Below are 12,684 nucleotides of genomic sequence, written 5' to 3'. Positions count from 1 at the left end.
ATTTGCTAATAAACTTTTGGTGGCTCAAAGGCTTGCTCACAATGTGGGATTTGAGGGTGGGGGCCCGGGTGGAAAGAAGACAAAATATAATAAACACAGCAGAAACTCACTGGCATCAAACTGATTGGAGTGTGTTAGGAAAACAACTTATGAGAGAACTATGAAAACAGGCTTTGTACTTTGTAAAGTGGAACGTTTCAGAGATGCCGATTATAAAGATTGGAAGTAATAGCAGTGCCCCAAGGCAAGGTTTCTGTTTCAGGCCTGCCTATGCACATTTTATTCTTCATTCATAAAGAAATCTTAGTTTGCAAACAGGATGTATACCAGACCCCTCGAGGATCTAAGAATTTCGTCTACACAGAGAATTAATGTAAACACATGCCCTTCTTTTAGAGTGAGAAAAGGTTAAGCTAAAAGGAAACAAATGACATTTAGCTTATCTGATATATCAAAATTAGAAAAAAAATGTATGAATGGAGAATCAGATTTGTTTTTATTAAAAACATATTTTAGAATATTTTCTTTTGTGGGGGGCCAAATTTATTTTCTTCTTCCATTTGTTGACTCCACTGTGAATTTCAGTAAGTTCTTGGTGTGTTCTTGGTTTATTTGACTTTTGATTTTAAAAGGCAAGGGATGAATTTCAGCCTCTAAATGTGGAAGAATGCTTTTGGAGTGAAGTCCTCCCAGTTTCCTGGAGGAAGTGGCAATTAACTTGGCCCTTAGAGAAAGGGCATGACTTTAATAATAAAAGGATGGGGTAGAGTCCTTCCAGACGGAGAGGATGGGATTCATAAGCGATAGAAGACCAAATAGCTTTAGATGAGTGCTTGTGTGTGCATGCTCAGTAGCTCAGTCTTGTCTGACCCTTTGAAACCCTATGGACTGTAGCCCACCAGGCTCCTCTGCCCATGGGATTCTCCAGGAAAGAACACTGGAGTGGCTTGCTATGCCCTCCTCCAGGGGATCTTCCTGACCCAGGGATGGAACCCATGTTTGCTGGCATCTCCTGCATTGCAGGCAGATTCTTTAGCCACTGAGCCACCTGCAAATCTCAGGTGAGTGATGAGTGAGGTGGCCTTATAATGCACAACAAAGGCAAAGGAGGAGAAAAGGTGTGAAAATTAGACTCATACCTGCCCCGGAATGCCAGGACTAAGAGTTTTATTTGGAGATTTTGTTCCTGAGAGATGTAGACAGTTTTAAGTATATAGTGAAGAGGCAAGCTAGGGAAAAAAAAAAACAAAAAACAGACGTTTATGGAGCTATTCCTCTGTGCTATGTATTATATAGGGGTGCCAGGTTTCCCATTATGCAAAAAAGGAAAACTAAGACTCAGGGATGTTGGGAACTTGCTGAAATCTGTAGGTTGAGCATTTGGATCCAGTGCTGTTGAAATGACATCAAAGCTTCATCAGTGGCAAGATGTAAGAGATGCTTCAGATCCAAGAGTTGCTTCAGATCCAGCGATCTGGCATTAGACAGAGAGGGGGCAAGAATGCAAGATGGGAAACTCTAGACTGATGCGACTTAGCAGCAGCAGCAGCAGCAGCCTGCTTCTGGGTGCCTGTGTATGCTATGCGTGCATGCTAAGTAGCTTCAGTCATGTCCCACTCTTTGTAACCCTATGGACCCCTATCCAAGGGATTTTCCAGGCAAAAATACTGGAATGGGTTTTCATTTTATACGCCAGGGGATCTTCCCAAGCCAGGGATCAAACCCGCATCTCTTACATCTCCTGCGTTAGCAGGTGGGTTCTTTACCGCTGGGGCTTCCCTGGTAGCTCAGCTGGTAAAGAATCTGCCTGCAATGCAGGAGACCTGGATTCGATCCCTGGGTTGGGAGGATCCCGTGGAGTAGGGAAAGGCTACCCACTCTAGTATTCTGGCCTGGAGAATTCCATGGACTGTATAATCCATGGGGTCGCAAAGAGTCGAGCCCAACTGAGTGACTTTCACTCACTCACCTCTAGTGCCCCCTGGGAAACCACATCTAAGTAGACCTCATAAACTAAAGCTAATGATACAGAATGGAGGGCAGACACTAGAATTCTAGTTTTGTCCTATTACTTTTTGTGATTATCAAAGTTAATAGGATTTCAGGGTTAGCATGCTAGACATGCTTAATTACTTTACCAACAAAGGTCCGTCTAGTAAAAGCTATTGTTTTTCCAGTAGTCATGTATGGATGTGAGAATCGGACTATAAAGAAAGCTGAGTGCTGAAGAATCGATGCTTTTGAATGTGGTGTTGGAGGAGACTCTTGAGAGTCCCTTGGACTGCAAAGAGATCAAACCAGTCCATCCTAAACGAAATAAGTCCTTAATATTCATTGGAAGTACTGATGCTGAAGCTGAAACTCCAATACGTTGGCCACCTGATGAGAAGAACTGACTCATTTGAAAAGACCCTGATGCTGGGAAAGATTGAGGGTGGGAGGAGAAGGGGAGGACAGAGTATGAGAGTTGGATGGCATCATGGACTCAATGGACATGAGTTTGAGTAAACTCCAAGCGTTGGTGTTGGACAGGGAGTCCTGGCGTGCTGTAGTCCATGGGGTCACAAAGCATCAGACTCGACTGAGTGGCTGAACTAAACTGACCATGCTTAATATTATCCTTTATCTTAGCTTCCCTTGAAAATGCCCATAGTGATACCCAGCGTGGCAGCTGCACTATAAATTAAACACAAGAGGAGAACAAGGGCAGAATTTTCTTGAATTTCATCTCAGGCATAGTGGAGTTGAAAATCTCAGTCTTAGGTGACATATGCTAAGTTCCAGTCTCTGAACTCAGACAAGAAAGAAGCCAGCAGAGCAAGTAGGCACATTAATTTCTAAGTTGTAAGTGTATTCAGATCCAAACTCATTAAATGCAGAGCCCAGGTCTTTTCTCATTTCTTCTATATGTTTGTCATCCATTTCTCTCTTGACATTCATTCAGAGACCACACATGTCAGCACACAAAAGGCCAGGAGGTAGTGGAAATAAGAGGTGGGCAGAGATGACAAATGAAACACCCGAAGATTAGAAGAAGAGCTGTGAACTGCATCTGATTCTCATGTTGTCATAGCAACTACCGTTATGGCTGATGAAGACGCAAACTCACTAGGCGCCCCTTAGATAAATTCCTCCCATGTGCCACAAGAAGAGCAATGTGTTGTTGTATCTTCTCTTGGATTTTGGATTCATTGAGACAAACTCCTCAAATTCAAGTGGTTTATGGCTGGAGGTGGGAGTGTGTGTGGATGTTGGTTGCCGTCTTCACTGCAAAAATCATGTATGGATAGACTCGAAAACTGAGTAGCTAATAAGAAAACTAACCAAAGCATGTGGTCTATTATAAAAAAAAATACAGAATTAGGACTAAAAACACTGCTACCACAAAGATGTGCAGAAATGCTTTGTTTTTCCGGATGCATGATGAATCTCCCAAGGAGATTTTCTACAAATATCAACACCTGGACCTCAATTTTAGAACTTCTAGTGTGACTGATGTGGAGCTAGGCCTGGGCATTGGTCTTTTTTATTTTATTTTTTTTAATTTGTTTATTTTAATTGGAGGCTAATTACTTTACAATATTGTATTGTTTTTGCCATACATCAACATGAATCCGCCATAGCAAGGACATCTTTCCACACATACTTTCCTCTCACTTAGTCTCAGTTTCCTTGTCTGGTAGAAGAGAAACATTCAATAAAGCATTGAATCATTGTGTTTCTCTCTCCTTCTTGGAAACGCTATTACTTTCCAATATTGTTTATATTCTAAAATCCTCCAAGGAAATGCATATCCACCTGAGAGTCAAACAGCACATGAGATAAACCAAAACTACATCTAGTTGAAGATTACTTCTTTGTGTCTTTTTAAATTTTAGAATGAATTGTCCTTCCAAGATTGTCTGAGTGCAGACTGATAAAAAGCATTACTAATAAGGACAAGGATTTTTTTTTTTAAGAAAACATTTTTATTCCTTGGTGTTAAGAGAAAATTTCATTATTAAGACTATTATGTCTTTTGCATGCTCAGTTGTGTCTGACTCTTTGTGACCCCAGGGACTGTAGCCTGCCAGGCTCCTCTGTTTGTGGAATTTTCCAGGCAAGAATACTGGAGTGGGTAGCCATTTACCCTTTAGGGGATCTTCCTGATCCAGGGATTTATACTGCGTTTCCTGCGTCTCCTGCATTGGCAGGTGGATTCTTCACCACTGATGCCACTGGAAAGTATAAAGACTAGAAATACAGAGAATCAAAAACCGTCTAGTAAAAGTAGCTGTATTTGACTATATGAAAGCAGAAAATAAAAGGATTCAAGATATCGCAAAGTTTCAAAACAAACATGACAGACTGGGAAAAAGTAAATATTTTACAAAACATGTAATAAAAGGGACCCTTGTCTTTTTTTGTAGGAATTGCTTTAAAAATCTTATTGAACTAATAATAAAAACTGTGAATAGCATTTCATTGGAAAGGAAACAAAAGCTGCCAATATATGAAAAAAAAAGGATCAACTTGATTAATAGTCTAGAACTTTAACATAAAAACATCCTATTTTTTGGTTCACCACTTCACAAAACTTTAAAAGTGTTCCAGTATCTAGTTCTGGTGAAAATCCAGAAAAGGGACAGATATATATTATTCGTGGGGAGTAGATTTTTGCTAGTAATCTGGAAAGTAATTTTGCAATTTCTTTTGAAAGTTATTTTATTTATTTTTAAAGTTAATTTTTATTGGAGTTTAGCTGCTTTTCAATGTTGTATTCATTTCTACTGTAAAGTGAATCAGCAAATGTACACACGTATCTCCTCTTTTTTTGATTTCCTTCCCATTTAGGTCACCACAAAGCACTGAATAGAGTTCCCTGTGCTATGCAGTGGGCTCCCGTTAGTTATCTGTTTTACACATAGTTGTGTATGCATATGTATATGTCAGTGCCAATCTCTCAGTTCATCCGACCTTTCTTCCTCCTTTGGTTTCCATACATTTGTTCTCTATGTCTCTATTTCTGCTTTGCAAGTAAGTTCATCTGTATCACTTTTCTAGATTCTACATATAAGTGACAATATGCGATTTTTGTTTTTATCTTTCTGACTCACTTCACTCTGTATGAAGTCTCTATGTCAAGTCTATGTCTCTGCAAACACCACAATTTCGCTCCTTTTAAAGCTGAGTAATATTCCACTGTATACATGTACTACAATTTCTTTATCCATTCTTCTGTTGATGGACATTTAGGTTGCTTCCAAAGACAAGGACTTTGAACCTTGTCTAATGTAAAAAGAAGCCTACTGAACTTTGTTCATATCCACAGACCCCCAATAACTGCCTGAAGCCCTAGTATAACCAACAAAAAAGAAGTAGGAATGTAAGCTTGGGCCACTTTCTCCTAAATTCCCTGGCCCTCAGATGCTTTATCTATATGATGAAGAGGGTGAGTGACATGATTTAAGGTTCCACTAATTCTCTAATCTATACTGGGTGTTCTTTGGAAGGAATGATGCTAAAGCTGAAACTCCAGTACTGTGGCCACCTCATGCGAAGAGTTGACTCATTGGAAAAGACTCTGATGCTGGGAGGGATTGGGGGCAGGAGGAGAAGGGGATGGCAGAGGATGAGATGGCTGGATGGCATCACCGACTTGATGGACATGAGTTTGAGTGAACTTTGGGAGATGGTGATGGACAGGGAGGCCTGGCGTACTGTGATTTATGGAGTCGCAAAGAGTCGGACAAGACTGAGTGACTGAACTGATACATTATATTATTATTACTCTTATTCAGTATCAGGATTTCATTAGCATTGAGAACAACAAATACAACTAAAAACATATTTTGCTAACTTTTCAGCAGTTATTTTAGATGTCATGGAGATTCCATCTCAGCAACAGGTCTCTGATGAGGTGAGTGAAGAATTTCATGCAATCCCAAATTTAAGAAGGAGGCTGCTTCTTCATAAAAACTCATAATCAAGAAGAATAATATCTAGTTTTGCATTAAAAAAAATAAAAATGAATGCAAAAAATCCACAAGACCAAAATATCAGCAATCTATGTAAGGACATTACATTAAAAATTTAGATTGACTTAGTATTAGAAAATGTCTAGTGTTTGTCCAAGGTAATGTTCAAATATGTTCTCATGCCATCATTCATACAATAAATTGGCAGTGATTGAAAATATAAGGATATTGAAGACATGGGCTTTGCCTTCAAAAGATTTATATTTCAATATGGGTTGGTGAAGTCAGTGAGGTAGGGAAGGAAGCAGAAATAGAAGATTATAATAATGTAGAGACCCATAATGTAGGCATTTAGATGATATGGTAATTGATTTTGACTGGGAGTGTGTGTGTGTGTAGTAGATCTGTACAGTCTTCATAAAAAATGTGGCTTTTTACCTGTCAAGGATGTCATTGAGAGACATGATACAAAAGGCAAGCGGGCTGAAGGAACAACATGGAAAAAGTACAGATACTCGGGTACACAGAGAAAATAAGAAAAATGGTGGGCTTTGGGGCAGAAATGTGTGTCTGATCAGATATGATAGTTTGACATGTGGCTGGAAACTTGGTTGGATTTGGAATGCTATGAGTAGCCATCTCCTGCTGGATCCCAGAGTCGGGCCCTCTACAGTGAAGAACTGAACTGTAAATACTCTTCAAAGAACGGCATCCCCACAAATGAGAACCCACTGCATTTCTAAATGCAACAGTGCTTTGGAAGCGTGTAGCTCTGACCTAGTAAACAAACCAAGAAGATTTAGTTGGGCATCCGGGAAAACATGTTGCCTCCAGAAGTTAGCTTTGGACTGACAAAAGGGATTATTCACTCTCTCATCTCCATCACCTGCCCAGGGAGTCAGAAGCAGGGTAACACGTTTTTAGAGATGGCTGTCGATTTTGATGAGTTGTGTGTGTTAACATGCCAGTCATCGTGTATCAGGTTTTGCATTGAGCCAAGACTGACTCTTACGATTGAAAGTCATTTCTGTGTGAGAAAAACAAAGACATCAAAGTGCAACCATTTTTCAAATTGTACACTCGCTTCTAACGATGGAGCACTTTTGGCTTTGACTTGAAAGCTGTGGTGTTGAGTCTTTTAGGAGGTGGAAGGTAATGAGTTGGAACAGCAGAAATAAACAAGAACCTCAGGAATCCTTCTGGTTTGGCAGGAGGGAGCGCAGTGGCAACTACACTGTATATATCTAAAAATGAATAATAACCTCATGAAAATGTAAGCAGAATTTCACTGTGTCCTCCCCTGATCTTACCTGCTCTTAACTAAAATGCTTGTGAATCTCGCTCTCTCTAAAATCTTTTTAAAATGTTTATTTTATATTAGAGGCTTCCTTGGTGGCTCACTGGTAAAGAATCTGACTGCCAATGCAGGAGACATAGGTTTGATTCCTGGGTTGGGAAGGTCCCCTGGAGAAGAAAATGACAACCCACTCTAGTATTCTTGACTGGGAAATCCCATGAACAGAGGAGCCTGGGGGGTAACTGTTCACACAGTTGTGAAAGAGTTGGGCATGACTTAACAACTGCGCTACTAAACAACAACAGCAACATAGTTGATTTCCAATATTGTGTTAGTTCCAAGTGTACAGCAAGGGGATTCATTATACATACATCCATCCTTTTACCACTGGCTTCTCCAGTGGCTCAGCGGTACAGAATCTATCTGCAATGCAGGAGTAGCAGAAAGTGCTGGTTCAATCCCTGGGTGGGAAGATCTCCTGGAGGAGGGCATGGCAACCCACTCCAGAATTCTTGCCTGAGAATCCTATGGAAAGAGAACCCTGGCAGGCTACAGTCCACGGGGAAGCAAAGAGTTGGACATGACCGAAACGACAGCACACATTCTCTTTTAGATTCTTTTCCCATATAAGTTATTATATAGTATAATAGAATTCCTTCTGCTATACTGTAGGTCCTTGTTGATTACCTATGGACTGTAGCCCACCAGGCTCCTCTGTCTATGGAATTCTCCAGGCAAGAATACTGCAGTGGGTTGCCATTCCCTTCTCCAGAGGATCTTCCCGACTCAGGGATGGAACCCAGGTCTCCTGCATTGGAAACAAATTCTTTACCACTGAGCCACCAGGGAAGCCCTTATTTTATACATAGTAAAGTGTATATGTTAATCCCAAATTCTTAGTTTATCCCTCCTCCCACCTTGCCCTTTTTTTAACCATATATTTGTTTTTGAAGTCTGTAAGTCTGTTTTTTTTTTGTAGATAGGTTCACCATATCATTTTTTTAGATTCCACATAAAAGTGATGTCACATGATATTTGTCTCTTTCTCTGTCTGACTTACTTCACTTAGTATGATTAAGAAAAAACAAAAAACAAAAAAACTTCTCTCCCTCAGTAGTCAATTAGAATATCATTTAGGCTATCCTGAAGAGCCAAGTTTGAGAATGTATAGTTTGGCATGAAACTTCATATATAAACCTTTATATAACTCTTATTCTTAAACAAAAAAACCCATATCTATTACTAGTGACTCGTGGAAAACTGAATTCAGATTTTTTGTTGTACGAGGGTTTCCCTGGTGGCTCAGACGGTAGAGAGTCTGCCTGCAATGCAGGAGACCCAGATTCCATCCCTGGATTGGGAAGAGCCCTTGGAGAAGAGAATGGCTACCCACCCCAGTATTCTTGCCTGGAGAATTCCATGGACAGAGGAGCCTGGCGGGCTACAGTCCACGGGGTTGCAGAGTTGAACACAAATGAGCTACTAACACTTTTACTTTCACCTGGTTTTTGTATTTCCTAGAGTTTTTGTGTTTCTAGAATTCCCTAGAAAGGAATACATACTCATTTATAGCAGTTATTATTTAAAATACATGCTATTGCATCTAAAATAAACTATTGTTTAAATGTACACTTGAAGGAACAAAACTTTCATTCTTCTCAATTCTTTTCACTTGCCTATTTGGGAAATATTCCACTTAGCTCATTCAGAAAATGTGCATACCTGGCTTTGGGCACAATGCTAATATTCTGAAATGTATGGACCAGGGCTAGTTTCCACACATTTTTTGCAGTCGGTTGCATGTGGCTGGAAGTCAGACTAACGGGGATTTATAGTAATTGCCTATCATCAGTCTATGTCATGCTCACCTGCATAATCCATCAATTGTCCCCCATATGCCCAGGACTCATAACCTACTTGAGGTTATTTGATTCTTGTATGAAGAAACACAGCAAGTGCCAATGATGCAAAATGAAGCATGGCCCCCAGCTCCTACTGCTCCAACTATCACAGCACCGAGGAGAAGAGCGTCACAGGCCTGTTGACTCCCATCTCGTTAGAAGGTAAAAAGTAGTTTCCTGAGAATGTGTATTCCACAGGCAGAGCAGGGCAGGAGTCATCTACTAAGGTGGTATCTCTTAGCCTCAACACTGACGTTTTGGGTGAGATAATGCCTGGTCTGTGCATTGCAGAATCTCTCGATTCTTTCCATTACATACTAGTAGTGTCTTGACCCCTGCATTCTGGCAATCAACAACATTCCCAAACAGTGTCAAATATCCCCCTGGGGAAACGGGGGGATTTGCTCTGAATGAGAACTACTGTACCGGGGAAAAGTAAAACTAGGCTCTTATAATTGGCCAGCATTGTGCACTGAATTCCTGAAGTATACAGCAGACTATAAGATAAAAGGAAATAATTAGACAAATATTTATGAAACATGTGCGCAGATGATCAGTCATGTCTGACTCTTTGAGACCCCCTGGACTATAGCCCACCAGGCCCCTCTGTCCACAGAATTCTCCTGGCAAGAGTACTGGAGTGAGTTGCCATTTCCTCCTCCAGGGGATCTTCCCTTATTAAACATGCTTACAGGTAATATATATATTATACCCATATCTATGTATGTAAGTATTGTTGTTGCTGTTGTTCAGTTGCTAAGTCAAGTTTGACTCTTTGTGACCCTGTGGACTGCAGCAGGCCAGGCTCCGCTGTCTTCCACTATCTCCCGGAGTTAGCTCAAATTCATGTCCATTGAATTGGTGATGCTATCTAACCATCTCATTTTCTGCTGCCCCCTTCTACTTTTGTCTTCAATCTTCCCCAGCATCAGGGTCTTTTCCAATGAGTCAGTTCTTTGCATTAGGTGGCCAAAGTATTGGACTTCAGGTTTCAGGGTCAGCATCATGTGTATGTGTGTGTGTGTGTATATATCACATATCTCCAAAAGTACACTGATGGTTTTGGAAAACTTCATTGGGGGAGGGGAGTGGTAAAAATAAACCAGTTATAGTACTTTTAGAGCACTTGACTTTGGAACAAAAGTTGCAATGTGAGAATGGTAGACTCTTTCGCCTACATTGGTCTTTACTTTGACCAATTCATTGGTTTTAATTTTACCCTTTCTTGTTATGCAAAACAATTATAATTTTTCTTCCCCTTGATAACCCATCAACTATATGAATACATATACTATATATATTATTCTAAAGTCCCATTCCAACTCTTTTAAACACCATACAAAATAGGACATTGTTGTAAGTTATTCAGTTTTCCAACTTCTTTCTTTCCCCAAAGGAACTTCAGTCTGTTTATATTATTTTTAAATTATGGTTCCCAGAATTGAAATGGGAACTTGAGTCAATGAGAAGTGCTTTTGCCTTAACAAAGAGAAAATTCAACAAGGATTTAAACCTTTAAAAATTTTTTTTTCGTAGTACAAGTATTCCAAAGATAGTTGACTGTTGGCACTGGTTCAGCTTTGCAATGACAGTCTCTTCTGCCCTACTATTATTAATATAGAGCAAGGAGGAAGGTGAAATATGTTAACATTAACAGTGTCTGCAGCATGGAGAATAGGAACACAATCACAGCATGCAACTGTATCAATACACTTCAAGAGTCTAATTGCTTCTTTGGCAGCTGTATCACATGACTGACTCTGTATTTAACTATCAGAGAAACTGTCACACTGCAATATAATTTTTTTGTCACCTATATGCACCTCCTTGAGGAATTATAACTATTTATTATTGCAATGATATTATTAACATCATTTCAGGCTATATTCTTTAAGTGAACAGTAAATTTTTTTTAAACTTATCAATGTATACCAAATATATTCTAATCTAAAACTTTTCACTTGCAAAACTTGTTTATTAGAATATTTCCATTTAAAATATATTTATTTTTCTTTCTGTTGCATTATAATTTCTTGTTTAGCTTCGAAGTTCCGTGAATTCTCTAGTAATTGTGTATAATATATGTGTGCGCGTCTACTTATGAAGCAAACCACAGTTTTAATCAGGTTCTTAAAGTGATCTTTGGCTTAAGAAGTTTAAACTTCTTATAGAATATAGATTTTTTTAAAAGATGAGAAATTAAAAGAAAATTTCTCTGAGAGAATTGTTTTCAGGAAAATGAAAACAACCAGTAAGGGCCTATTTTGGAGAGATCTCTGTCTTCCTATGACCCTGAGTAGTACCAAAAGAAGAAAAAACAGAAAGAAAAAGAGAAAGAGAAGAAAGAAAATAGCATCTTCTATGACACTTCTGGATTTCATGTCAAACTCTGTCTCTGAGCTCATATACTGGTGTCTTGCCAATGTCAAAATCCAAAGAAGGTTCAGGACTCTACTGGATTATAAAAACAAAAATAGTGGGCTCCAGAAATACTCCACAAGTACTGAAACAGTTTTATTATTTCACTAAGAGAAAAATGCAACAGACAGGTTGTCCTTTCTACAAATCCCTGCCTATTTTCAGAAGTAGATGCCTTTAAAAGTCTGTGTTGATAGATTTATATTAATTCAACCATAGTCTCTGACTTCCCTGGTGGCTCAGAAGGTAAAGAATGCCCCTGCAATGCGGGAGACTCCAGTTCGATCCCCGGGCTGGGAAGATCCTTTGGAGAGTGGCGTGGCAACCCACTCCAGTATTCTTGCCTGGAAATGTCCATGGACAGAGGAACTTGGTGGGCTACCGTCCAGGGGATCGCAAAGAGTCAGACACAACTGAGTGATTAACACACACGAACTTCCTGTAGAACCAATGACATAGGAACTAATAAAATTAGGAGTGAGGACTATCACTGTAAAGGAACTTGAGGTTGTCTGTACTAAATAGAGACAAATTAAGGTACTATTCACATTCCCTAAACAGCCCATTTCCTAAGTCTACATCCTCCTAATTAGAGTGGCTTCCCTAGTGGCTCAGATGGTAAAGAATTTGTCTGCCATACAGGAGACCTGGGATCACTCCCTGATATGGGAAGATTCCCTGGAAAAGCGAATAGCTTATTCACTCCAGTATTCCTGCCTGGAGAGTTTTATGGACTGAGGGGCCTGGGGGCTATGATCCATGGGGTTGCTTTACTAGCTTATGAAATGACCTGCAGATGATTGAACAATTTTATTGTGTACATGTGGCTTAATATATTTTAGAAAATAAATATTTATTTATTATTTGCTTAATTCCTCATGTACAGCTGATACCCTAAAATTCCTTTGCAATATTAAGTTTGAGACCTGCTTAAGTCAGACATTCCTGGTCCACAGACCTTCAACAACTTTTCAGACACATTGAAATGTTTTTTCAGGGAAAATCATGTATAGTGGGAAAACTACAATAACAAAACTGAAACAGAGCAAAACAATAAAAATCAATTCATATTTCCCACCCAACCAGAAAGATTCCCTAGAGTCTGGGCTGG

This window comes from Bos indicus, chromosome 1 (assembly GCF_029378745.1).
Source record: "Bos indicus isolate NIAB-ARS_2022 breed Sahiwal x Tharparkar chromosome 1, NIAB-ARS_B.indTharparkar_mat_pri_1.0, whole genome shotgun sequence".
In the NCBI taxonomy this organism is placed as follows: domain Eukaryota; kingdom Metazoa; phylum Chordata; class Mammalia; order Artiodactyla; family Bovidae; genus Bos; species Bos indicus.
The sequence above is the reverse complement of the archived record's forward strand: the minus strand, read 5'-3'. Positions refer to the sequence as shown.